Genomic DNA, 26,716 nt, shown 5'->3' on the forward strand with positions numbered 1-26,716 from the left:
AAATAGAAGAGTTGAAAAAGATAATCTCCAGCATATTATAAATAAATCTATCTCATCATTCTCTTAAATTTTACTAATGATATTTAGATATGAGGGTATCTTGTTACCTCATCCACTTTAAAAGTGTGTAGCAACCTCTTTTTTGACTGTTGAACATTTTATAAGGTCTTTTTCTCCTTGAACTCCTATTTCCATCCCACTTCCTCCACAGATTTTAATCTAACGGAATGTATTTCTATATTCAGAAGTCTTTTATCCACCAGCCTATCGTTCTTCAACAAAAACATATACATGTGTGAACTAAAAGTTAAAAAAATTCTTTAAAAATTAATAAATCTCTAAGTGTTGAAAAGTTTCTTTTGCATTGAGCACTGAAACAATTATTGGAAGTGCACAACTGAACAGCCTACATTATCACAGGTTTTAATAATCTTATTAAACCTAAAAAGTAAACATTTATTGGAATCACACCTCTGAATGAGATTGAGATTCAGTTTATTTTTTTTCATGTTTATGTATGTATTATTTATGTATGTATGTTAGGCATGTATGTATTTATTTATTTAGAGCAGAATTCATAGCAAAAATTCCACAAATAGAAACACATTGACAAACTTTGAGGGGAGGGGGGAGGGGCAGAGAGAGAGGGATACAGAGAATCCAAAGCAGGCTCTGTGCTGTCAGCAGAGAGCCCAATGAGGGGCTTGAAGTCACAAACTGGGAGATCATGACCTGAGCTGAACTTGGACACTTAACCGACTGAACCACCCAGGAACTCCAACGGAGATGCAGTTTATAAAATCCTGACTAAAGAAATTGTCCCAAAGTCCCTTTGTTTGTTGCTTTGGCGATTCAACACTTCGCGGAGGCGGCGGGGAGCGGGGATGTTCTACTTAGGTTTGGAATGTCTATCTTCTTACTAAGTAGAAAAATTATTGTGAAATAGGAGGAAAATGAAACTCAGCTGCAGATGGATACTAAGATCAATTTTAGGGAAAAGTTCATATGGAACTTGAGCATTGGGAAATCAATTGTCTTGAAGCTGTCCATGCCCCCATATCTCTCAGAAGATCTTCACATACCTCCAGGGGCATCTCAATTTGAAGACCCCTACGTATGAAAAAGGTGCTGGTGTGGAAGACCTGGGTTTGCTTGAGTTTTGTTTCTGTCACATTAGGTATGGAACCTTGCATAAAGGAGAGGGAATCAACATTTTGTGGGTTTCTACCATGTGCTAAGTACTGACTAGATGCTTCACGTGTTATTCAATCATACAGAAATTGTATGAAGCAGGTGTGACCATCATTAGCCCATTTTCAAATGGGAAAACTGAGGCTCAGGAAGTGAAGAGCCTAGCCTAATGTCATTAAATTAGGTAATAATGAATCCAGGATTCCATCCTAGCTCTCACTCTAAAGATCATGCGGCAGTCATTCTGTAACAATGCTTCCTTGAACAAGTCATTTTCCCACTGTGAGCCTCAGTTCATTCACCTATGAAATAGAAGGAGAATGAACTAGGAAAACTGTAAAGCCACTTCCAGAGTTGACACCCTGTGAGTTTATGTGCTGTGGAGGCCAGGGCAGGAGGTGATAGGGTCTTCCCAGAGGTTCACAGCCCATGGCATTAGAAGACAATATAGAAGGGATCCAGAAATTCATTAGACCTAGTGGTAATTCCAACAAAATCTATGGTAGGTTAAAGTCTAATGAGCTTTACCTGGTGTCCAGCCTGGGCAGAATTAGGTGAGAACTGAATTCAGAGAAAATTATTGGACATCTAATAATTAGACACCAAAGAGGGAACCGAGGGAAAAACAAACAAGAAAATACATGTAACCCTATTTAAATTCAATGAAATCTATCCATAAAAATATATTTCCATTTTTATTTTTAATATAGTGAGATCTATTGACTACCTATAGGCTTATAAAGTGCCTAATTCTAAAGCCAGTTGGAAATCGCAGTGAAATGGTAGTTAACTTCCTATTATATTTTAGAATATGTGGGTTGTATGAATCTCATATGGATTTGTTTCTTTTTTATTTTACATGTATTGTATAACAGCTTCTCAAAACAGCAGTCTACATTTACTGCTTTGACTTCATTGTTAAAATTTACTCAACTTATTTCTTAACAACTTGCACCCTGGCTCCAATTTCACTGGAATTATTCTCCTCAAGGTTATCAGACTACCTCTTCATTGACAAACTCAGTAACATCTTAAGAATTTCTGTTCTCCAGGAGCTTTCTGCTGGGTTTAATGTGACTGGTTTTACCTTCTTTCTGTAATAATGTCCAGCTTTGGCCAACCCAATGTTAAACTCATCAAGTTTTCCTTATGCCCTCTCAGCACACCTCTCTCTTTTTCTAGGAGATTCCTCCTCCAAATACCCATTATAGGAGGACGTGTTAAAGGTTTTGTTCTTAGCCATATCTTTTTTCAATCCAGATGATCTTCAGCATTCTTGTCTGGGAAAGCTTCAAGTATCTTCATTGATGACACACAAATCTATATTTCAGCTTTGTGCGCCAAATCTAAAGTACTGAAACAAATTGTTTAACTGCTTTCAGATATCCTCAGGCTTTCAAATTCAACATGTCCCCAAACAAATGCTTCATTATTACCTTTTATTTTTTTTTGTTTATTTATTTATTTTGAGAGAGAGAGAGAGAGAGAGAGAGAGAGAGAGAGAGAGAGGCAGAAAGAAAGGGAGAAAAAGAATCCCAAGCAGGCTCCACACTGTCAGTGCAGAGCCCAATGCGGGGCTCAAACTCATGAACCTTGAGATAGTGACCTGAGCTGAAATCAGGAGTTGGCCGCTCAACCAACTGAGCCACCCAGGTGCCCCAAATTCTTCATTATCATCTTAAAGTCTATTCCTGTATTCCCTAACTCTGATAATGGAACCACAATTCTCTCAAGCATCCAGGCTAGAAATCTTACTATCTTTCAGTTTTCCCAGTAAGTTTTTTATATTGTAACTAGGAAAAAAATATATAACAGACTAAAAAGACTATGTTGTATGCTTACTTCAGAGACAGTGAGGTGGGGAGAAGCTGGGAATTGACTCCTAATTCACAAGCAGTCAGGAGGGAGAGGCATTCATTGAGAAAGTGACCTAGCAGTTACTAAATCAGTGGATTGCAAGTTCTGTTGATCAGGCCTCAAGTGTGTTTCTCTTTTTGTTTCTTCTTTTTTGGCCACACTGTGCTAGTTCTGTACCTTGTGTCTTTTGTCCTAGATTATTATTGTAACAGCCTCCTAAATGTGAGTTCTTGGGCTTGGTTTTCAAACTCTATCTGTACAAGTCAAGACAGGAGAGATTTTAGCAAGTGGTAGAACATAGCAGGGGGTAGTAGGAGTGGGAAGGAGGGTAGTTATCTGACAATTAGAAATACAAGAGGCAACAATGTGAAGTAGGCCTCAACAAAGTGCCAAATGTGGTCACACTGTAAGACCTAAAACAAGAGAGATGATCAGACCTCTCTAGTTGGAGGATGACACAAAGCTGGGATATAGCCTTCTGTTATTATAGAAGAACATTAAAAGAAACAGAGACAAAAGGGAATTTGAGAGAGTAATCAGGATAGTGAAGAGTCCCATAGTTATAGCTCATGAGGAATTGTTAACCAACTGGAGATATTTAACTTGGAGAAAATACAAAGGGGATTTTATAGATGTCTTCATGTATGTAAAAGACTATTTTGTGGAAATAACCTAACAATTTTATAAATGTAACTATCTGGAGATGGAATGCATTCATTTCAATGAATATTTTATGCCTACTCTGTGCTAGGCACTGAGGATACCTAATAGGCAAGACAGTCCCTACTCTCTTGAAACTTCAGTTATAATCTGATAAAGAAAATAATTGAATAAACAAATAAATAAGCAAATAATATAATTTCAGAAAGTGATGAGATCAGCTACCCTAGGAGATAATAACATATCTATTGCTAGGAATATGTGAGCCTAGCTTTGATGACTACTTGGCAGGAAGGTTTTTATTTTTTAAATTTTTTTTTAATGTTTATTTATTTTTGAGACAGAGAGAGACAGAGCATGAATGGGGGAGGGTCAGAGAGAGGGAGACACAGAATCTGAAACAGGTTCCAGGCTCTGAGCTGTCAGCACAGAGCTTGACGCGGGGCTCGAAGTCACGGACCGCGAGATCATGACCTGAGCTGAAGTTGGCCGCTTAACCGACTGAGCCACCCAGGCGCCCCAACTTGGCAGGAAGGTGTTTAAGATTATTTTTGTTAATGTTTATTTACTTTTGAGAGAGAGGCAGAGCATGAGCAGGGGAGGGGCAGAGAGAGACAGAGACACAGAATCTGAAGCAGGCTCCAGGCTCTGAGCTGTCAGCACAGGGCCCGACACGGGGCTTGAACTCACAAACCATGAGATCATGACCTGAGCCAAAGTTGGATGCTCAACCAACTGAGCCACCCAGATGCCCCTTTGGCAGGAAGGTTTTAGAAGAGATTTAGCTATTTGATGGGTTATTGGATTAGATGACCTTAAGGGACCCTTCAACCCCAAGATTTTATGATTCTGCCTTTCTACTATCACCTACCAAATTAGGACTTCCTTGCAAATACCGTAGAGCTTAGAAACCCCAAGCTCCTTGCTATTCCAGGAACAAGCCCTACACTGAGGTTAGTGAGTCAATAGTGACTCAGTGTGAGTATTTACCCATGTGGTTTCTGTGCCTGGAATGTCTTTCTCTCACTTCTCTGCCTCTCAAAACCTCCTTGTTCATTAAGGCTCAATTCAAAGATAAACTTTGAAATCAAGCTTTCTGGAAAGGATTGAAATATGTTGTTCCCTCTCTGGGTCCAGTGGCACTTAGTGTGTAGCACTATTAAAGCACTTACTGTATTTTACTTATATTGGAGTTCATAATTGCTCAGGCTGCTTCCCTATTAGCTTTTGATTTTCTTGAGGGCAGAGACTGTTATCTTCCTCCTCCTTTTTTAATGCCTCAAGGTGCAAATCTCCTAGTCATTGCTTTGCACCCAGAAGATATTCAACAAGTTAATGACTACGGCACCAGGCAATAAATGTACTCATTATTATCAGGAGCATGTTAGACATGACCATTGCTTGAAGTAGGAAAAAGAATAACCTATTGGTTTATCTAGGAACTCTTTCTCTCCCAGTCTCCACTCTATCCCTCTCTACTTACTAGCTATGTGGCCCTTGGCATGCTGCCTAACATCTTCATGCCTTGGTTTCTTCATCTGTACAATGACAATAACAATAGTATCTACTTCATAAGATTGTTGCAAGGATTAAGCGCGACAATCCATGTCAAGCACCTAGGTCAGTACCTACCATATAATTAACACTCACTATAAATTAGCAATTATTATGATTATGATAAGCATTCCTCCCCTCCAATAGATTTTTGATTTAAATGTATCATTTAAAGGTATGAGAAAACAGAAATCACAGAAGAAGTCTGATGACTGATTTTATATTTGGTCAAGATTCTAACATCCTATCAGGCAAAATTAATTTGAAATATATATATAATTTGAAATATACAATTTGAAATACTCTATTTGTATTGAATTGGAAACTAGTGTAATAGAAAGACTAAATAAGCTACCAGCAAGAATCCCTGTAGGGGATGGGCATTAGAGACAACCTCCCCTTTACAGGTAAAGAAACAGATGATTCAGAAAAATTCAGTGACTTGCCCAAGGTCATACAGCTAAGGTCAGAATGGGGAGACTAACTTGAACCTTCCAAGCCTGCCTGGCTCCTTTGCTGTTGCCCTTTTCCACTGCACCCTGCTGCCTCCCAGTTGTATGTATGGCTGAGGCCAACACAGATTGGAGATGCTGTTACTCCAAAGCCTTACAGGCCCCAGCTGTTCATTGCTAGCGCTCTATGGGCAGCAAGCCCAATTTCAGGCTGATGGGGCTGAGGCTGCTGATACTCTTCTGGCTTTAGGGAGAACTGACTCACAGTCCCAGACAGGCTGGGGCCTGCAGATGGAGGTTATGCGGGGCTCCATCTGTGAAAGACTACATGATAAAGACAGAGGATCTGAGGCCTATCTGATGTGCATTTAACCCACGAGAAATAAGAGAATACTACATAGGTCTAAATCTAGTATGTCCAGGAAGACAAACCCAAGAATGTATCAAGTCACACCCAAAATATCAAGACAAAAGAAACGATTTTCAATCTGTTTGGAGGAAGAAGCAAAAGTCAGGAAGGGATAGCTCTCTTTGAGAAAGGAGTGCTCTTTGAGAATTGGTGTAATGTTTATAAAGAATTGAAAGGAGGCAGAGTTACTTTGATCTTGAGCAAAAGAATGGTATTCTCTGTAGAAATTAGAGAAAACAGAAGAAATTGAAGACCACCTGAGAGGGAGAGGAGGCAGGAGTAAAGCGCATTTTGCTGTTTTTTGTGAGTCTTGGGCTTAAAAGAATTATATACCAAATGGATTGAATGTCTAATATTATTAGTACATTATATTTGTATAGACCTTTGCAGTTACAGAGAATTATTATTTCAGTAGTCAACAAATTCGATATTACAAACATTTATTGAGCTTTTGCTTGTGCAAAGTACAACTGCTTTTTCCCAAATTGGATGACGATGACCTCTCAAGTCTTTCCTAAATATAGATCAAGCACACCCTGCTGGAGGGTGCTTTTTATATTTTCTCTAGTATTTAAATAATCACAATGGAGTTAAAAAAATAAAATATCTCTCCACATTTTTACAAATACATAGACTATAGTACTTATTCAGGTTATTAACAATTTCAAATGTAGCCTGAATTAATGAAGTTAATGAACTCTGGGTTATAGAGAGCTCTTGGTGCACCTCTGCCATGTGCCAGGAAAAATGGGAGCCACAGTGGCTCCTGGGTGGCTTAGTTGGTTAAGTGTCTGACTTCAGCTCAGGTCATGATCTCATGGTTCAGTTTGTGAATTCAAGCCCCGCGTCGGGCTCTGTGCTGACAGCTCAGAGCCTGGAACCTGCTTCAGATTCTGTCTCCATCTCTCTCTGCCCTTCCCCCACTTATGTTTTGTGTGTGTGTGTGTGTGTGTGTGTGTGTGTGTGTCTGTGTGTCTCTCTCCCAAAAATAAATAAACATTTAAAAAGATGGGAGCCACAGATGAAATGATGCATCTTCCTGAATATTGGAGGATTTATGTGTGTGCATGTATGTGTGTGTGAGGGGGGAGGGTTTAAAGTGCATATTTGTATCAAAACAAACAACCATTTTTTATTTTGTGGTATAGAGGACAAAGTCTGCTCCTTTGAGCTTTGTTATAGTCACATCCTAGCGATATGTTTTAGGTGCTAAAGTCTGAAAAGTACTAAATCTTAATCTGGACATTTAGACTAATATACTTACTTATAGGCATATTAAAACTTCATTAATTCAGGCTCTGTTTTTTTGAAATTTTTAAATTTTTTTTTTAACGTTTATTTATTTTTGAGACAGAGAGAGACAGAGCATGAACGGGGGAGGGTCAGAGAGAGAGGGAGACACAGAATCTGAAACAGGCTCCAGGCTCTGAGCTGTCAGCACAGAGCCCGACGCGGGGCTCGAACTCACGGACTGCGAGATCGTGACCTGAGCCGAAGTCGGACGCTTAACCGACTGAGCCACCCAGGCGCCCCTGAAATTTTTAATAATCTGAATAAGTACTACCTACCGTCTATGTATATGTACAAATGAGGATATTTATTTTTCTTAAGTTCCATGTGATGATTTAAATACTAAAGAAAATTTATAAAAAACCACCCTCAATTTATAAAGAGTAATTTATATTCAAATACTTAATACACAAATTATAGGTATTCTTATCTACTCATCAAAGCAGATGTGGAAAGTTGATCAGTCTCATTTTAAATTGCATTATGTATTTGAACTTTTGCAAAACTTCCTCTCATTTTCTTTAACAATATTTCTTATAATCAAGCCTTTTCCTTCACTTTTTTTGTCTTCCTGCCATTTGTGACAATCAGTAAGGTTTTAAATCACAAACCACCTCCCATTTTCTACTGCATAAACCTTCTAAAGAAGGTGTGGTTTCCTAGCTTCTAGTTGGGCAGGCTGTAACAGGGTCATTGTACTGAGGTTCCCCAATACAGTTACCCTTGGAATGACCTTGTTAGTTTCAATTCAGAGGAAGAACTTGGCAAACAATAATAACCCAATGGGCCATTCCCCAGGGAAACCCTGACATACCTAAAAATGATATTAACCATTTAGTCTATTTACATAGAAGACAATTGTCACAAATTTCCCTTCCAAAGCCAGTAGAACAAAAATTTACAGATTAACTCCAAACTTTAATGAATTGCTTATTAAGAGGATAGCAAATTCTACATAAAGGTCATTTGCTACAAACACAGTCTGTTGCAAGAGCATTGAGTTTTTAATTCTCATTATTGTTTTATGCATCATTTATCCCATACCACATTGTTCCCCAGGTGCCAGTCCTACTCATCCTGTCCCAGTGCTTAGGACCAAAGGACCACGTTGTGTGGAGGAATGGAAAGCATGTTATCTTGGCCACAGTGGAAGGCCACTGTGTGTGGCCTTGAAATATCACCCACCCTTTCAGGCCCTTAGGTTCCCGAAGTATGAAATGGAAGGATTGGATGAGCATCATCTTTTTGATGACTGTCAGTTCCAACAGTACTTGCTTCTACAACGTGAAGCAGGAAAAGGTGAGATTTAAGAGGTGGTGGCGACTGCTGGGTAAGTGGCTGGGGTAGGTAGTTGAATGAGGACTTTGAATGCAAGACAGAAGAGCTTGAATTTTCTACAACAGACAGGAGGATCAAGTTAGGTTCCTGAGCAGCTGGGTGAAGTGCTGAAAGTGGTGTGGGAGTTAGGTCAGTCTGACTTGTGTGTAGGATGCAGTGGAGTGGATCTGGGGATGTCATGCATACACAATGATGGCAAAGTCAAGACAAATATCTCATTATTTTTGCCTCCCAGAAGGGAAAAGAGTCCACTCTAGTCTTAATGAAAAGAGATAATTAAATAAAAAATAGTCAACCTGGGGAAAAATGCAGGGCTTACCTTCTTGCTATCTCCCAGTAATCATCTTCACCCATGCTCCTACATGAGTGCAGGCCTTCAAAATATCCAAACCGTTTTCACAGGTGCTGTCTCATTTCATCCCCTCAAAACCCGAGTATTTTCTAAAAACAAAAACAATCCAAAGTCAAGGCCAAGAAGTAACTAACCACAGACTCTGTTAGGCGTCTTTGCTGTATTAGAATTTCATTATGGGGGCACCCGGGTGGCTCAGTCAGTTGAGCATCCGACTTTGGCTCAGGTCATGATCTCACAGCTTGTGAGTTCGAGCACCATGTCGGGCTCTGTGCTGACAGCTCAGAGCCTGGAGCCTGCTTTGGATTCTGGTCTCCCTCTCTCTCTGCCCCATCCCCACTCATGCCCTGTCTCTCTCTGTCTTAAAAAAAATAAAATTAAAAAAAAAATTTTGTAATTAAAAAAAAAAGAATTTCATTATGGAAAGGTTCTTTCAGCTGATGGCTACTCAGAACAGTTATTCATGGAGTGGTCCATGAGTAATGAAGTGTGGAAGTCCACCTCCTGGGGTCAGCAGGATGGTAGATGGGATCCCTGACTTCCTAGACATCTTCCTGAGTGTATATTGATTCAGTTATGTCCTCCAACCTCTTGTGAAAGGAGAGCCCCTTCCACAGCCAAGTGCTTTTCAGGACTGTTACCTTCTCATTCAAAGATGGAGTGAACATCTATCACATGGGAGCAATCCATAGGCAAGGAAATGGGTTTTAAATGACTTGACAATTCCCATTGATAAGTGTGACTACTTAATGTGCTATCTAGGTTGAGAAGGACCTTGAGACTAAATTATCTATTTTATCCATGTTAGCCAGGGTACAGAAATGGAATAAATCATGCCACAGGTACTCACTCATTTTTCGGTGAAGCCTATCCTTAGGCTTTACCACTTGGGGCTTAAAACCCCCACCCAAGGATTTACCTTTACCAAGGTGGTTTCTAATTTGCCAGGTCATTAAGTTAGTGCAATGCCCAGTTACTACTATTTTGCCTTCAGAACAGCCTTCAGCATGTTCCCCATTCACTGTCTAGAAGGTCATCTCTACTACCCTCTGCCTTCTGGGTTATGTGAGGCTCCTTGGTGCCTCAAATATCACAATGGAGTGATATTTCTGGCAAATCATCATTTGGCTGTCAGTAGAGTATGCATCCTCTTCCTAAAGCAAGGTAATCCTAATTTTGGCAGAGAACAAGTTGTTTCTTTAGGGAGCATGATGAGGCCTCTTTCATAAGTTGTCATTTGGATGCCAATAAGTTATAGTTTCAAAAATAAAGTTCAAGGCAAGGGACCAGTCTTCTAAATGGCTACCTGGCAAGAGCACTTAAGTTTGTCCCCAAATTCACTGGGTTCTGGGTCATTTTCCAAAAGAAAAAAAAAATCCATTTGATTGCTTGATGAGGCTTCAGCCAGTCTCTAAAATTTGCAAGTTTTGGGGTGCCTGGGTGGCTCAGTCAGTTGAGCGTCTGAGTTCGGCTCAGGTCATGATCTCATGGTTCATGAGTTCAGGTCCCGCGTCAGGCTCTGTGCTGGCAGCTCAGCGCCTGGAGCCTGCTTCTGATTCTGTGTCTCCCTCCCCTCAGCTTCTCCCCTGCTCACACTCTGTCTTCTCTCAAAAATAAATAAAGCTTAAAAAAATTAAAAAAAAATAAAATTTGCAAGTTTTGACTCATTCACTTTGGAGATACATTTCAGTATATCTTTGCCCAAATCCTATAGATTACCACTGTCCCTGCAAATGTACAAAATCTCAATATGAATTATCTCAATTTAATTTGTTTTTTCTTTATGAGGGAAATTCCAAACTGCCACTCCATTTCCCACTGTATTAGCAAGTAATGTGAATCTAACCTTAGATAGAGGAATACTTACTTCTGTGCCAATTCTTGGCTTCTTGAGTGAGCATCATACTTCAGGTTGCTCCAATAATGTCATGAGTTGTGTCTAAGGTAAACATTAGTATCCCCATATCTTCTTACTGTACTCTTACCTCTAACCTCTGATTTCCTTAGCTTAATTATTATTTTTTATCTATTCAAAATTCCTTTGCAACCTTACCTCACCTTCATAATTCTGACTCTACATATAGAGGACTTCTTAATGATAAATATATCATTTTGCAGTCTTTTTAAAATTTTTTTTTAACGTTTATTTATTTTTGAGAGACAGAGAGACAGTGTGAGCAGGGGAGGGGCAGAAAGAGAGGGAGACACAGAGTCTGAAGCAGGCTCCAGGCTCTGAGCTGTCTGCATAGAGCCCGATGCAGGACTCAAACTCATGAACCACGAGATCATGACCTGGGCTGACATCAGCTGCTTAACTGACTAAGCCACCCAGGCGCCCTGCAGTCTTTTTTTTAAATACACACATGCATACACATATTTCCTCATTTTCTTGGTATATGTCACATGCTACCTTGGACCAATAATAATCTCTTATAGTCATCCATTCAACCATGCATTAAATAAATATTTGTTGAGGACCTTCGATATACCGAATCTATATCTTATCCCTTCTAGCCAAATTAAAAATTATTAAGGGTACTGATCATGTCTTGTATTCTTTTTTTGATTCACTTCCATTAAGAATAATACTTTGTAAGGGTGCCTGAGTGGCTCAGTTGATTAAGTGTCCGACTTCAGCTCAGGTCAGGATCTCGCAGTCAGTAAGTTCGACGTGCATCGGGCTCTGTGCTGACAGCTCAGAGCCTGGAGCCTGCTTCAGATTATGTATCTCCCTCTCTCTCTGCCCCTCCCCAACTCACGCTCTCTCTTTATCTCTCAAAAATAAATAAATGTTAAAAAAAAAAAGAATAATACTTTGTATATAATAGATACTCAGTGTTCACTAATTAAATTCCAATTGTAACCATACTTCAAATCTGGTGGGACCCTATGTATACATCTTTCCTTTTAAAAAATCTCCAATTCATCTATCAGATACCATAAACACTGTCTTGTACTTCAAGTGTATTGGTTTCCAAGGCATCTATTTATTTTTATGTAATTATTAAACACTGGTCACTACAAAACATAAAGGAATAGGCCATTGAGAAAAAAGAAGGCCCATGAAATTCTTTTTTAAAGGAGGTCACCTTATAAACTGCCTGCAGTTCATGAGTTCTCTAGCCTGCTCAGAGCATAACTTCACGTCTTTAGAAAAATATTTTTCTGGGGCACCTGGGTGGCTCAGTTGGTTGAGCACCGATTTCAACTCAGGTCATGATCTCACGGTGTGTGGGTTCGAGCCCTGCGTCGGTGTCTGTGCTGACAGCTCAGAGCCTGGAGCCTGCTTCGGATTCTGTGTCTCCCTCCCTCTCTGCCCCTCTCCTGCTTGTGCTCTGTCTCTCTCTTTCTCAAAAATAAAATAAACATTAAAAAATTAAAACAAAAGAAAAATATTCTGAGAACATAGTGGATGTAATAGATCTATGGCTGCTCAGTGAACAATTATTGATCAATGTGTTAAAGTTGAGCCCAAAAAGCTAGTTACAGTTCTCTTTGCCACTATTTTTTTAATCTGTAAAATGGGAATAATATTAGCTGTCTTATCTACCTTATAGGTTTCATTACACACCCAATACTATAATGTTCATTATAAACTATTAAGCACTATGCATAAAAGGTGAAATCCTGGAGTTGCCTCTTTGGCAAGGTTTAGGTGCTAAGAATAGCATTTTAGGTGCGAATCACAAATATCTAAAATTACCCTTTAAAAGACCTTAAATATCAATAAATTCAGTCCAGCTATTTTTCTTCCAGTATTGGAACATATCACTATTTCTTTGGTTGAACACCAGATGAAGAATTGTATTTAATTTCCATTTATGGAAATGTTATACAAAAAATATGTCCCGTTATCATTATTTTTTTTGAGAGAGAGAGAGGCCATGCAAGTGGGGGAGACGGGAAGAGGGTGAGAGAAAGAGGGAGAGAGAGAGAATCTTAAGCAAGCTCCAGGCTCCATGCTCAGCACAGAGCCCCACATGGGACTCGATCCCATGACTGTGGGATCATGACTTGAGCTGAAATCAAGAGTCAGACACTCAACCAACTGAGCTACCCAGGTGCCCCAATATGCCCTGTATTTTTAAAAACTATCAGTACATTCAGTTCCCTATATTCACACAAATAATAAGCATGTGGGAAGTGGGAATGAGGACCACTGAGTGAAAGAATAGCAGATTCACTTCTCACATCTCATATTCCTTATGAACTAAAACCTATGATTATGAATGTATTACTAATGGTGTTATAAGCCTTATTTCATTGGCTCCTGCTTTTGCTTGCTGGTGCAGGACCTCCAGCTCCTTGCAAAATACTCTGCTCATAATTTTTGAGAGCCCTGAGACAGTGTTTTATGTGGTTTCAAGAACAAGACTTACCTGTGGCCACACGGATGTCTGTTGCTAATCATATTAATCATTGAACCAGCCCCATTAGACCAGGTCACCACTACCTTCTACTGGACATTTTCATGATCTCCATTGTGGCCTTCAAGAAATTAAAATACTTTTGTGTTTTCTGGAGACTCCAATACTGTAAAATTATGTTGTATTTCCCCCAAGAAGTGGGAAAAAAAGCCCTAATTACTCATTTATGGATTATAAGTGATGTAATAAAGATTTTAATGCACTGCTATTTCTGCTTATGGTGTTTCCCAAGAGGAGTCAATGAAGCTGCATTAGAGAATGAATCTTCCAGATACGTAAGCATATACCCTCAATCCAAGAGTGATATCTAAGATATAGCATGATATCCAAGATATAGCATGACATGGGCATTGACCAATTGGGACACTGGCCTAGTGCATTGTAGCAGTGCAAATGGACTGAAAAATAGCCTGGATAAACCCCCTTGTCAATGGTGTCCACACTTCTTGACAGTCTTTCTGCCAAAACCCATATGTAAATCATTTCTTGGTTGCCTAAACCCACCAATTTTCTGGATATGCCAAGACACGTTTGAACCCCAGTGGTGGACAGAACTTTGTCCTAACAGAGAAGTTATATTTGAATGCATTTAATTTAATAAAACTGATACTCAAATTATATGTAGCAACAATAATGGAAACATTTTAAATGTAAGAAAAAACATTCAGAAAACCAACAAATGAATGAATCAAGCAACTTTTTATTCTTGGACATTTTCTCTGGGTCCTTGCCCATATGCAAATATTTTATTTTTTATTTCTCTAATGTTTATTTATTTTTGAGAGGGAGAGAGAGACAGAGCATGGGCCAAGGAGGGGCACAGAAGGAGGGAGACACAGAATCTGAAATAGGCTCCAGGGTCTGAGCTGTCAACACAGACCCTGAACCGGGGCTTGAACTCATTAACCACGAAGATCATGCACTGAGCCGAAGTCTGATGCTTAACTGACTGAGCCACCCAGGCGCCCCCATATGCAAATATTTTATAAAACTGTAATTTTAATCATTACAATTATGTTTCACTTTTCAAGTGCAATCATATTGCTCATTTTGCCAACTCTTTTTGAGTTACTACTATGTGTACAACATCAACTGAGATCAAGAGAGATGCTTTATATCTCCATGTAATTTCATTTAAGTTGGAGAGAAAGTTAGATATAAAGGCAAACTACATGTATGTCCTCTTTGGGTCACTCAATGGCTTTTTTATCACTCAATGGCTTCTCTTATGCTTAGAAGTACTTCACTTTAACTCCTCTCATGCCAGATTAAAAGCTTAACCTCCACAGAATAGTTTACTTACTGAGAGTTCCAGCTGACTTGGCTCTGTAAGGGATTTAGTTTTAATTCTAAAAGGGCTCATACCCTGTTGACATTGAAAATATTTTAAAAATGCAGATGAACAGACCATAGCCAGGTTTTGAAACATATGCAGCAGTTTTCTCAATTTGCTGTGAGCAAATGTATTTCCCACCACCTCTGGCATAGTTGTGGGCACACAGAGAATGTACAATAGGCACTTCCTAGTGGTGTCAGGATATTCAGTAGTGGGTCTTTTCCTCTTTTCCATTGCAGACTAGCGAAACTTATAAAATGTATAGAATCACAGCCAAAGAGTTTAATGATAAAAATTAGGATAATTGGATCACTTTTGATAAGAAGACTACGTGGGAAAACTGTATTCAAATTCTCAGGTAATGGTTGGAGAAAGTAGAGTGCTGACAGGGTCGGGTGGGGGGAGTGGCGGGTGTGTGTTCAGCTGTCTCACGCTGGTAGATTCCTCAAAAAGAAAAAAAAAAAACCCAAACCTGAATTTCTTACTGACCACATAATACGGACAGAATATAATTTACCTAACCACACCTCTATTACTGATCCTGTTTTCCTTTATTTTCTCTAGGTCTGTATCTTACATGCTAATCTTACATACGTAGATTCAAACTACCTCCAGCTCTCTAAATACCTCTTTACATACATGTCTGGCATTACATAACCTCTTCTCTTTGTCTGGAATGTTCTTTCTTTTACCCATCTGGAAAACTGAACTTTGCTTAAAGTAGTGGTCTACAAACTGGCTGAAATAGTACTTTCCTGAGACTCCTGAATGCTCCTAAAACAGTAGTAAGAGTTATTTAGGGAAATATTAGTTATTTTTCCTAAGTTATTACTTTTATCTTCAAGCACTGGAACACTGCTAATGAATACACAATGTAAATTGTAAAAATAAGGAATAACAGACGTGCTGAAATATTAATGGGTTTACAAAACTGAATTATAAACCCTCTCCCACAAAAACCCTTTCTGGTCTGATATCTGGCATTTTCTACTACTGTCTGATTGGGAAGTTACATAGGAACACACATTCCTTGGGGCTTTGTGTGTTCTCTCCCATTCCCTTGTAGAATTCCATCCTACAGGTATAGGAATGAAGTTGAGCAATGATGCATCTTAGTGGCCACAATCCAGTGATTGGCCCTCTCTGCATTCTGGAATTTCTTCTTGATAATCCATGGGATTTCAATATTTTTTTTTCAAGTTTTCGCTCCGAGTCAAAGGTATTCAATAGCCAAGAAACAGAATGCCAGTTTTCTCATAGGTTCCACATTTACCATCAACATTATATAAAGACCTAAAGATTTTTGTTCTATTCTGAAATAGTCCTATTCCATGTAAAGAAGAAAAATTTGACCATTTCTGATTTGGTGCCAGCTAATGAGTTCCCAAACTTTTGTTCTGACTGAGAACTTCTCAGGCCTGTATCTATTACATTATAATGCACATAAAGCAAAGCTGAACTACCTAGAATTTGTTGTAGAGAAGTATGCTTAAGTCAAAGTATTCAATCAACACAAAGTACTTACAGTTGTCTAAAAAAGTTCTTCTGAAAAAATGTGAATAGAAATGGAATAATATTGAAATAGCCCCAAATAATCTAATTAGTCATAATATATTAACAACACAATATGCCCTCTTAGGAGCAGAAATGTGACAAGCATAAAAAACTAAAAGGATTCATCAAAGGTTTGTTCTCCTTTTATCCTACATAGTACAGTCCTTTGGATAGTAAAATTAGAGTGTTTATATATGACCTATCAAAGGCTTGATATGAAACTTTTAATATAACCAGAATCTACTGCACAGTGGCAATATTTCAAACACTGTCCTTTTTGGGTAGTCACCTATTACTTTCCCATTTGGGCCCACTTCATTGATTGGAACAAGCATGACCAAGTATGATATGTCTTGTTATCCTGGGCACATATTCAGCAACCACACAAGTGAGTTACCTCAGAGGCTTTCCTGCAGTGACATCTTATATCTGCTAAAATGCCTCCCATAATTCTCCAATGTCTACAAGACAAAGCCCAGATTTCTTGGTGTAACATTCAAATCTGGCCCCAAACTACCTTTTAAACCTTATCTTCCATTAGTCTTTTCTATCAGCTTTCTGTTCTAACCAGACTGGTTTTTCTAAAGTCAGATAAATAGACTCACATTGCCCTCAGTTGCTCTGACAGCTCCACCCACCTCAGAATTTACTAAGAAGGGGGTTTGTCTGATGGGTTGGAAATGAAGTAGTGGAAAATAATTTACTTCCTCTCTCCTTTCTTCATCTCCAAATCCTAGTACTTATCCTTTAAGATCCACTTTAGACTGAAGTGTTTTCCACTCTTATTATAAATAGGACAGCATGAAAATTCATTTGAGCAAATTGTGTTCTGGCTTGTAAGTTTTTTATGGGTTCAAATTGTGATTTTAAATAATTATTTAACTTACCATGTGTTTGTTTCCCTATAAGATAAGCTCCCCAAGGGCACAGAGCCACTCATGTAGCTAATATACCTCTTTATATCAGGTATCTAACAAATGTCTTGCATATAGTATGTACTCAGTAGATACTGGCTAGACTTATTAATTTAAGTCACATTACAAAGGATTATCAATAAAAATGTTAGTGGTGGATAGTGTTGCTGAGGAATTCCATGTAATCAGAGGCTTAAAAAAAATTTTTTTTTTAAATGTTTTTTATTTATTTTGAGAGTGAGACAGAGTGTGAGGGGGAGAGGGCAGAGAGAGGGGGACACAGAATCCGAAGCAGGCTCCAGGCCCTGAGCTGTCAGCACAGAGCCTGAGGTGGGCCTTGAACTCACCCACTGTGAGATCATGACCTGAGCTGAAGCTTGGAAGGAAGCTCAACCGAGCCACCCAGGCGCAACCCACTCCTTTTTTTTTTTAAGAGAAAGAGAGAGAGAGAGAGAGATTGGGCACGAGTTGGGGAGAGGAGCAGAGGGAGAGAAAGAATCTCAAGCAGGCTCCGTGCTCAGCACAGAATCCCAATCAGTGCTTGAGCCCATGACCCTGGGATCATGGCCTGAACCAAAATCAAGAGTCGGAGGCTCAATGCACTGAGCCACCCAGGAGGCACCCTAAAGAGGCTTTCTGAGGAATATGTGAATCACAGTGAAGAAATTAGTCTGGAGGCAAATTTCCTTTAATATCAGATTTACTGTATAAATATTAAATGAAAACATTTAAAGCTAATATTTTCATCTATAATTAAATATGCTGCTATGTTAACAGAATCATTGTAATTTCTGTCTTCCTTTTCAGTCTTGATCTGAGTGTATATATATTTTGCAGAATTGGAAATATGGTAACATACAATGTGAAGTCCTATATTTTTCAATTAGTATTGTTTCTGAGTTGCTTTTAGTCTTTACATTTTTACTGGCTGCATAATATGGACATAATATAGTTTACCTAACTACACTTCTATTATCTGATTATTGTTTTCCCATATTTTCTCTAAGTCTGTATCTTATATGGTAATATTCTTAAAAAAATTTATTAATTTTTTAAGTTTACTTATTTATTTTGAGAGAGAAAGAGACGTAGGAGGGGCTGAGAAAGAGGCAGAGAGAAAAATTCCCAAGCAGGCTCTGCACTGTCAACGCAGAGCCCAATGTGGGGCTCAAACTCAGGAACGGTAAGATCATGACCTGAGCCAAAACAGGTTGCTTAACCAACTGGACCACCCAGGTGCTCCAATTTTTTTTTTTTTTTTTTTTTTTAAGTTGGCTTCACACCCAGTGCAGAGCCCAATGCAGGGCTTGAACTCACTACCCTAAGATCAAGACCTGAGCTGAAATCAAGATGCAGATGTTTAACTGACTGAGCTATCCAGGCACCCCTTATATGCTAATCCTATATGCATAATTTCAAACTACCTCCAGCTCTCTGAATACCTCATTACATACATTTCTGGCATTGAATAACCTCTTCTCTTTGCCTGGAATGTTCTTCCCTTTACTCATCTGGAAACCTGACCTTTGTTTAAAATAGTGGTCTAGAAACTTTTATGATCCTATATTCTACTAGTAAAAAAAAATGTTAATATCAGCTCCAATATAATCTGCATATTTACAAAACATATATTCTTGACCTAATGTGATATGCACATATAAGACACATACAAGAATAAAAAAGGATAAGGTATAATAAACAATATTTAAACATATAATTTTTTAAATATTTATTTTTGAGAGATAGAGACAGAGCATGAATGGGAGAGGGGTAGAAAGAGGGAGACACAGAATCTGAAGCAGGCTCCAGGCTCTGAGCTGTCAGCACAGAGCCTGACATGGGGCTTGAACTCGTGAACCACGAGATCGTGACCTCAGCTGAAGTCTGAAGCTTAATTGACTGAGCCACCCAGGTGCCCCTCAATCATATTTAAACTTAGGGTAAGCGTTGACTTTACCAATAGTGGATGGTATTTTTCTCAAGAATTTCAAAATTTCAGGCCAATTTCTTGTCAAATTTGATTAGCTCATTATTTTCACCTAACAATGTGAATGAGGAAACGTTTCTACCAAGAGTAGGAGAATGTCAACTTTGCTATTTTGTTCATTCACTTACTCTTACACTGTTAGTAAAATCTGTCATCTATATATATCTGTAGGAATCACTTCAACCTGTGAGGGTCAATATAGTTAAAAGTCAAATATGACTGAAAAGTCACTTAATCTCTTGTTCCTCAGTTTTCTCATCAGTAAATAGAGAAAAATTTCGACTACTATATAAAGGCTTATGTGCTCCAAACACCTACCATGGTGTCTCAGATGATTTAAATTTATTGTTGATCAAAGGGTAAAACTTTCATTAAAGGGGATTCTTTGAGTGGAAAGGAGAGACCAAAAGTGACAAAGAAAAGAGTGGATCAGAAAATAACCAGAAACCATGACAAAATAAGTAATAAAATGGCAATAAATACATATCTGTCAATAATTACTTTGACTGTAAAGGGACTAAACATGCCAGTCAAAAGACGTAGGGTGTTAGAATGGATAAAAACAAACAAACAAACAAACAAACAAACAAAGACCCATCTATGTGCTGCCTACAGGATACTTACTTTTACAGCTAAGGATACCTACGGATGGGAAGTAAAGGAATGGAGAAACATTTATCATGCAAATGGATGTCAAAAGAAACCTGGAGTAGCAATATTTATATTGGACAAACTAGACTTTAAAACAAAGACTCTAACAAAAGATAAAGAGGGCACTATATAATTATAAAGGGGAACAATTCAATTGTAAATATTTATGCACCCAACATGAAAGCACCCAAATATAACAACAATCAATAACAAACCTAAAGGAATGAATTGATAATACTAGAGGACTTTAACACCCCACTTACATCAATGGACAGATCATGTAAACAGAAAAAAACAAGGAAAAAATGGCTTTGAATGACACACTGGACCAGATGGACTTCACAGATATATTCAGAACATTCCATCCCTAAAACAGCAGAATACACATTCTTTTCAAGTGCACATTGAACATTCTCCAGAATGGATCACATATTGGGTCACAAAACAGGCCTCAACAACAACAACAAAAAATACTGAAATCATACCATGCAACTTTTCTGACCACAATGCTATGAAACTAGAAGTCAACCACAAGAAAAAAATCTGGAAAGACCACAAATACATGGAGGTTAAAGAACCTGCTACTAAACAATTAATGAGTCAACCAGGAAATCAAAGAAGAAATTTTAAAAAGTACATGGAAAGAAATGAAAATGAAGACACAACAGTTCAAAACCTTTGGGATGCAGCAAAAGTGGTCTTAAGAGGGAAATATATAGCAATATAGGTCTACCTCAAGAAGCAAGAAAAATCTCAAATAGACAACCTAACCTTACATCTAAAGAAGTTAGGGAGAAAAAATGAAGTCTAAAGTCACCAGAAGGAAGGAAATAATAAAGATTAGGGCAGAAATAAATGATATAGAAACTAACAAATCAATAGATCAAAGAAACCAGGAGCTGGTTCTTTGACAAAAAATAATCAAATTGATAAACCTCTAGCCAGACTTGTCAAAAAGAAAAGAGAAAGGAGCCAAATAAATAAAATCACAAATGAGAAGGAGGAATAACAACCAACACCACAGAAATGCAAACAATTATAAGAGACTATTATGAAAAACTATATGCCAACAAATTGGACAACCTGGAAGAAATGCATAAATTTCTAGAGATATATAAACCACCAAAACTGAAACAGGAGGAAATAGAAAACTTGAACAGACCAATAACCAGCAGAGAAATTGAATCAGTAATCAAAACAGGACCAGGTGGCTTCAGAGGTGAATTCTACCAAACATTTAAAGAAGAGTTAATACTAATTCTTCTCAAACTTTTGCAAAAAATAGAAAAGGAAGGAAAAGTTCCAAATTCATTCTATGAGGCCAGCATTACCCTGATACCAAAACCAGATAAAGACTCCAATAAAAACCAAGAACTACAGGCCAATATCCCTGATGAACATGGATATAAAAATTCTCAATAAAATACTAGCAAACCAAATCCAACAATACATTAAAAAAAAATCACTCACCATGATCAAATGGGATTTATTCCTGTGTTGCAAGTGTGGTTCAATACTCACAAATCAATCAATATGATACATCACATTAGTAAAACAAAGGATAAGAACCGTATCATTTCAACAGATGAAGAAAAAGCATTTGACAAAGTACAACCTCCATTCATGATAAAAACTCTCAATAACGTAGGTTGAAAGGGAACATACCTCAACACAATAAAGACCATATATGAAAAACCCAGTTAATGTCCTAAATGGGGAAAAACTGAGCTTTTCTTCTATAGTCAGGAACAGGGCAGGATGTCCACTCTTTCCACTTTTATTTAACATAGTACTGGAAGTCCTAGCCTTAGCAATCAGACAACAAAAAGAAATAAAAGGCATTCAAATTGGCAAGGAAGAAATCAAACTTTTGGTATTTGTAGATGACATGATACTATCTATAGAAAACCTGAAAGTTTCCACTAAAAAACTGCTAGAATTGATAAATTCAGTAAAGTTACAGGGTATAAAATCAATGTACAAAAATTCATTGGATTTCTGTATACCAATAATGAAATAGCAGAAAGAGAAATTTAGGAATCAATCCTTTACAACTGTACCAAAAACAGTAAGATACCTATGTATAAACCTAACCGAAGAGGTGAAAGACCTGTACTCTGAAAACTATCAATCACTGAAGAAAAAAATTGAAGATGACACAAAGAAATGGAAAAACATTCCCCACTCATAGATTGAAAGAACAAATATTCTTGAAATGTCTATACTACCCAAAGCAATTTACACATTTAATGCAATCTCTATCAAAATACTACCAGCATTTTTCACAGAGCTAGAATAAACAATCCGAATATATGTATGGAACCACAGAAGACCTCGAACAGCCAAAGCAATCTTGAAAAAGAAAAGCAAGCTGGGGGCATCACAATTCTGGACCTCAATTCATAATTCCTAACTTGAAGTCTGGCTCTTGATTTCTCAGGTCATCATCTCATGGTTCCATGAGATCAAGCTTCACATTGGGCTCTGTTGCTGATAGTGCAGAGCCTATTTGGGATTCTCTTGCCCTCTGTCTCTGCCCCTCCCCCATGCATTCCCTCTCTCTCTTTCAAAATAAATAAATAAACATTTAAAAAAAAGCTGTAGTGATCAAAACATTATGGTACTGGCACAAAAATAGACCCATAGGTCAGAGGAACAGAATAGAAAACCCAGAAATGAACCTACAACTATATGGTCAATTAATCTTTGACAAATCAATAAAAAATATCCAATGGGAAAAAGACAGTCTTTTCAACAAATGGTGTTGGGAAAACTGTACAGCACCATGTTGTCTTATACATACATAAATTCAAAATGGATTAAAGGCCTAAATGTGAGACCTGAAACCATAAAAATCCTAGAAGAGAACATAGGCAGTAACCTCTTTGACACTGGCTGTAGCATCTTCTTTCTAGCTATGTCTCCTGAGGCAAAGGGAAACAAAAGCAAAAATGAACTATTGGGACTTCATCAAAATAAAAAGCTTTTGCACAGCAAAGGAAACAATCAACAAAACTAAAAGGCAACCTACAGAATGGGAGAAGATATTTGCAAATGACATATCTGATTAAGGATTAGTATCCAAAATCTATAAAGAACTTATCAAATTCAATACACAAAAAATGAATAATACACTTTAAAAATGGGCAGAAGATATAAATAGATACTTTTCCAAAGAAGACATACAGATAGCCAACAGACACATGAAAAGATGCTCAACATCACTCATCATCAGGGAAGGGTAAATCAAAACTGTAATATCACTTCACACCTCTTAGAATAGCTAAAATCAACAACACAGGAAACAAGTGCTGGCAAAGATGTGGAGATAGGGGAACACTCTTGCATTGTTGGTGGGAATGCAAACTGGTGCAGCCATTCTGGAAAACAGTATGGAGTTTCCTCAAAAAGTTAAAAATAGAACTACCCTACAATCCAATCCAGTAATTGCTCTACTAGATATTTACCCAAAGAATGCAAAAATACTAATTCAAAGGGATACATGCACCCTGATGATACAGCAACATTATCTTTAATAGCCAAATTACAAAAACAGCCCAAATGTCCATTGACTGATGAATGGATAAAGATGTATATATACAATGGAATATTATTCAGCCATAAAAAAGAATGAAATCTTGCCAATTACAGTGATATGGATGGAGCTACAGAGTATTATGCTAAGCAAAATAAGTCAGAGAAAGATAAATATTGTATGATTTTGCTTATATGTGGAATCAAGAAAGCAAGCAAATGAGCAAAGGGGAAAAAGAGAGAGAAAGAGGTATACCAAGAAACAGACTCTTATTACAGAGAATAAAGTGATGATTACCAGAGGGGAGGTGGGTGGGGGGATGGGTTAAATAGGTGATGGGGATTAAGGTGTGCACTTGTGATTAGCGCTGGGGTATTGTATGGAAGTGTTCAATCACTATATTGTACACCTGAAACTAATATTATAAACTGTATGTTAAATAACTGGTATAAAATAAAAACTTTGACCAATCTCTTTTTGGTGTCAAAGCCTACTACCGAGGGAGGAGCACATTTCTTCTATTGCTTCAGACTCTCTAAAGATGCTGTATTTTTCTAGGTCTCTTTTCTACTCAGCCCTGAAATTGTCTCCTTGAATCCCTCTAAAAGTGCCTGTCTAGCAACTGCTACTTACCTTTCCTGTTAGATTACTTTCCTGTGGAACATTATCAAAAGTTATTGACTAAGGTACCTAGGTATTGACTAAGGACCTAAAAGTACCTAAGGTACTTTTCAATGTGTTAATTCCCAAATTGAGCTATTTTATTTTTTATTATTTTATTTTATTTTATGTTATGTTATTTTATTATTTTATTTTATTTTATTTTATTTTATTTTATTTTATTTTTTGGTTCTTCTGCATTCCTACCTTTGTTTTTTCTTCTTAAGTGTTTTCTTCCACATGTAAAAGTGGAAAATGAAGATAATACTGGAAAGCATGGAAACAATAAAGGTCATCCAAAATGCCATCAGAATTAATATTTCTGAACATCACACACACACATATAACTTTATAAATTATGTTACTTTTTTGATAGAAGGCAGGGTGAGGTAGTAGAAAGAGACTAAGGTGTAGATCCCATCCCAGCTTTGCCATTTACTGATCATGTGACCTTGAGTGATGTCCTTATTTTTTCTTTCACCTATTAAAAGAAGGGCTAATAACACCTATCTCTTGGGGTTTTTTGGTAAAGTTAAATAGTCACTCAATAAATGTAAATATATTTTTCCCTTTCTTTTAATCATTGACCTTAATATTGGAGGGCTTTCCTAGAGTTCATTAATCAACTCTTGTTCATCTCATAGTATTTGACTGCAAGTATCAGGAGCACAGAGACATCTCTTATTAAAATTTGAAGACCAGCACCCAACATTTAAGTTGGCTATATTCTGGCTAAATAAATTAGGTTCTATGATGAAGAGTTTGCCTTTGGGCTTCTATTTGGAATGGTTGACTCTGGGTTCATTTAAACTGCATCTCATATTCTATTTGCTATCTTCATTCTTAAACCTGCCTATATTTTCTTCTAGTTTCAATTAAAAATGCAGCTAAGTGATTTTAAGCAAGTCATTTACTCTATAGTTTCCTCGTTTGTAAAAACAGTAATTTCATAATAGTACTTCCTAAACTTTATAAACATGATAGTACTTCCTAACTGCAAACTGCTATACAAATATTTGTTACTACTATAGAAGCTAGTTCATTGTGCATTTTATTTTAAAATTTATTTTTTATTTATTTTGAGAGAGAGAGATCAGGGGAGGGGCAGAGAGAGAGGAAGAGAGAGAATCTCAAGCAGGCTCCACACTGTCAGTGCAGACTTACAGCATAGTGTTATAAGTTTGAGATAATATGTGTGAAGCACTTTATAACACTGTCTGGGACATTGTAAACAGTAAATATCAACTATTAAAATTATGATAGCCCCCCTCCCCCCCCCCACCCCCCCCCCCCCCCCCCCATGGCTCAGTTAATTGTCTGACTCTGGATTTTGGCTCAAGTCATGATCTCAGTTTGTGAGTCTGAGCCCTGAATCAGGGTCCGCACTGGCAGTGTGGAGCCTGCTTGTGATTCTCTCTGTCCCTCCCCTGCTTGCTCTTTCCCTCTCTCAAAATAAATAAACTTAAAGAAATTACTATAAACTGATAAGTGGTTGACAACAGCTGAGAAGGTAAAGCAAGAGTTTGAAAGTTCAGAGAATCACTGAATGTTAATTTCAGTACTGTATTTTCTCATAAACTTCTCCCTTCTTACGCTCTAATTCTAGACTGAAATACTTTTTTTTCCCCCCCTATAAAATTTCCCTCTGTTGGTCAGATTTTTTTTTGAGAGAGAGACTCCCAAGCAGCTGATGGCAGACAGCCCAACTTGGGGCTCGATTTCACTAACTGAGACCATGACCTGAGCCGAGATCAAGAGTCAGACATTTAACCGAGCTACCCAGGCACCCTGGTCAGACTTTTTTTTTAACAGCATCAGTTCAAAATATTTGGAGGCAGTAAGTTTGACTATTTTTGTGCTTTGTTGTATATGCAAGAATAGCCATGTTTCCAATTTGTATAACCTGAACTTTTGTCATCCAGTTTCCTGCTGGTATAATTGGAAGCAGGGATAGGGAGTAAAGAGGAAGGGCAGGATTTAAAGCTTTGCTTCACAGCATTTTAGATACTAGAAGCAAAGGTCTTCTCTCTCTCTCTCTCTTTAATAAATGTTCATTTTTTGAGAGAGAGAGCAAGAGAGAGAGAGAAGGAGAGAGAGTCAGAGAGAGAAAATCCCAGGTAGGCTCTGCGCTGTCAGCAGAGTCCAGTGCAGGGCTGGAACTCAAGACCTGAGCTGAAGTCCTATGCTTAACTGACTGAGCCACCCAGGCTCAAGCAACGGTCTTCCATAATGGCATGGAGAGACAACATTCACCTGACAAAGTTGCCATATACTGAGTTTGCTTTTAACATTCTTTATCCTCTTCGTGACATCCAGAGACCTCATGATTTCTCTAACTGCAAAAACCAAGAGTCTCTATGGGCTATAAAACCTATGTTCAGGTTCAATATTGCAAATGTACTGCACGTTGGCCATGTCTACTTCTGAATGTTTTAAGTTTGGCCTGCAGATTTCTGAATATTTTTTGCCAACACTTAAAAACCCAGAGATTTCAAGGGGTGACTGGGTGGCTCAGTCGGTTAAACATACGACTTTGGTTCAGGTCATGA

At 37.9% G+C, this 26,716-nt stretch overlaps 1 protein-coding gene across 1 annotated transcript in view; it reads right to left on the reverse strand.

Annotated features, from left to right (window-relative positions):
* LOC125174488 (uncharacterized) overlaps nucleotides 1–26,716 on the reverse strand; it is a 56,291-nt gene that overhangs the window by 26,798 nt on the left and 2,777 nt on the right. The window contains exon 2 of the mRNA XM_047874011.1: nucleotides 9,071–9,192. The gene's annotated coding sequence lies outside the window, so the exon portion shown is untranslated. The remainder of the gene's footprint in view (nucleotides 1–9,070; nucleotides 9,193–26,716) is intronic.

This window comes from Prionailurus viverrinus, chromosome C2, assembly GCF_022837055.1.
Source record: "Prionailurus viverrinus isolate Anna chromosome C2, UM_Priviv_1.0, whole genome shotgun sequence".
Classification (NCBI taxonomy): Eukaryota; Metazoa; Chordata; class Mammalia; order Carnivora; family Felidae; genus Prionailurus; species Prionailurus viverrinus.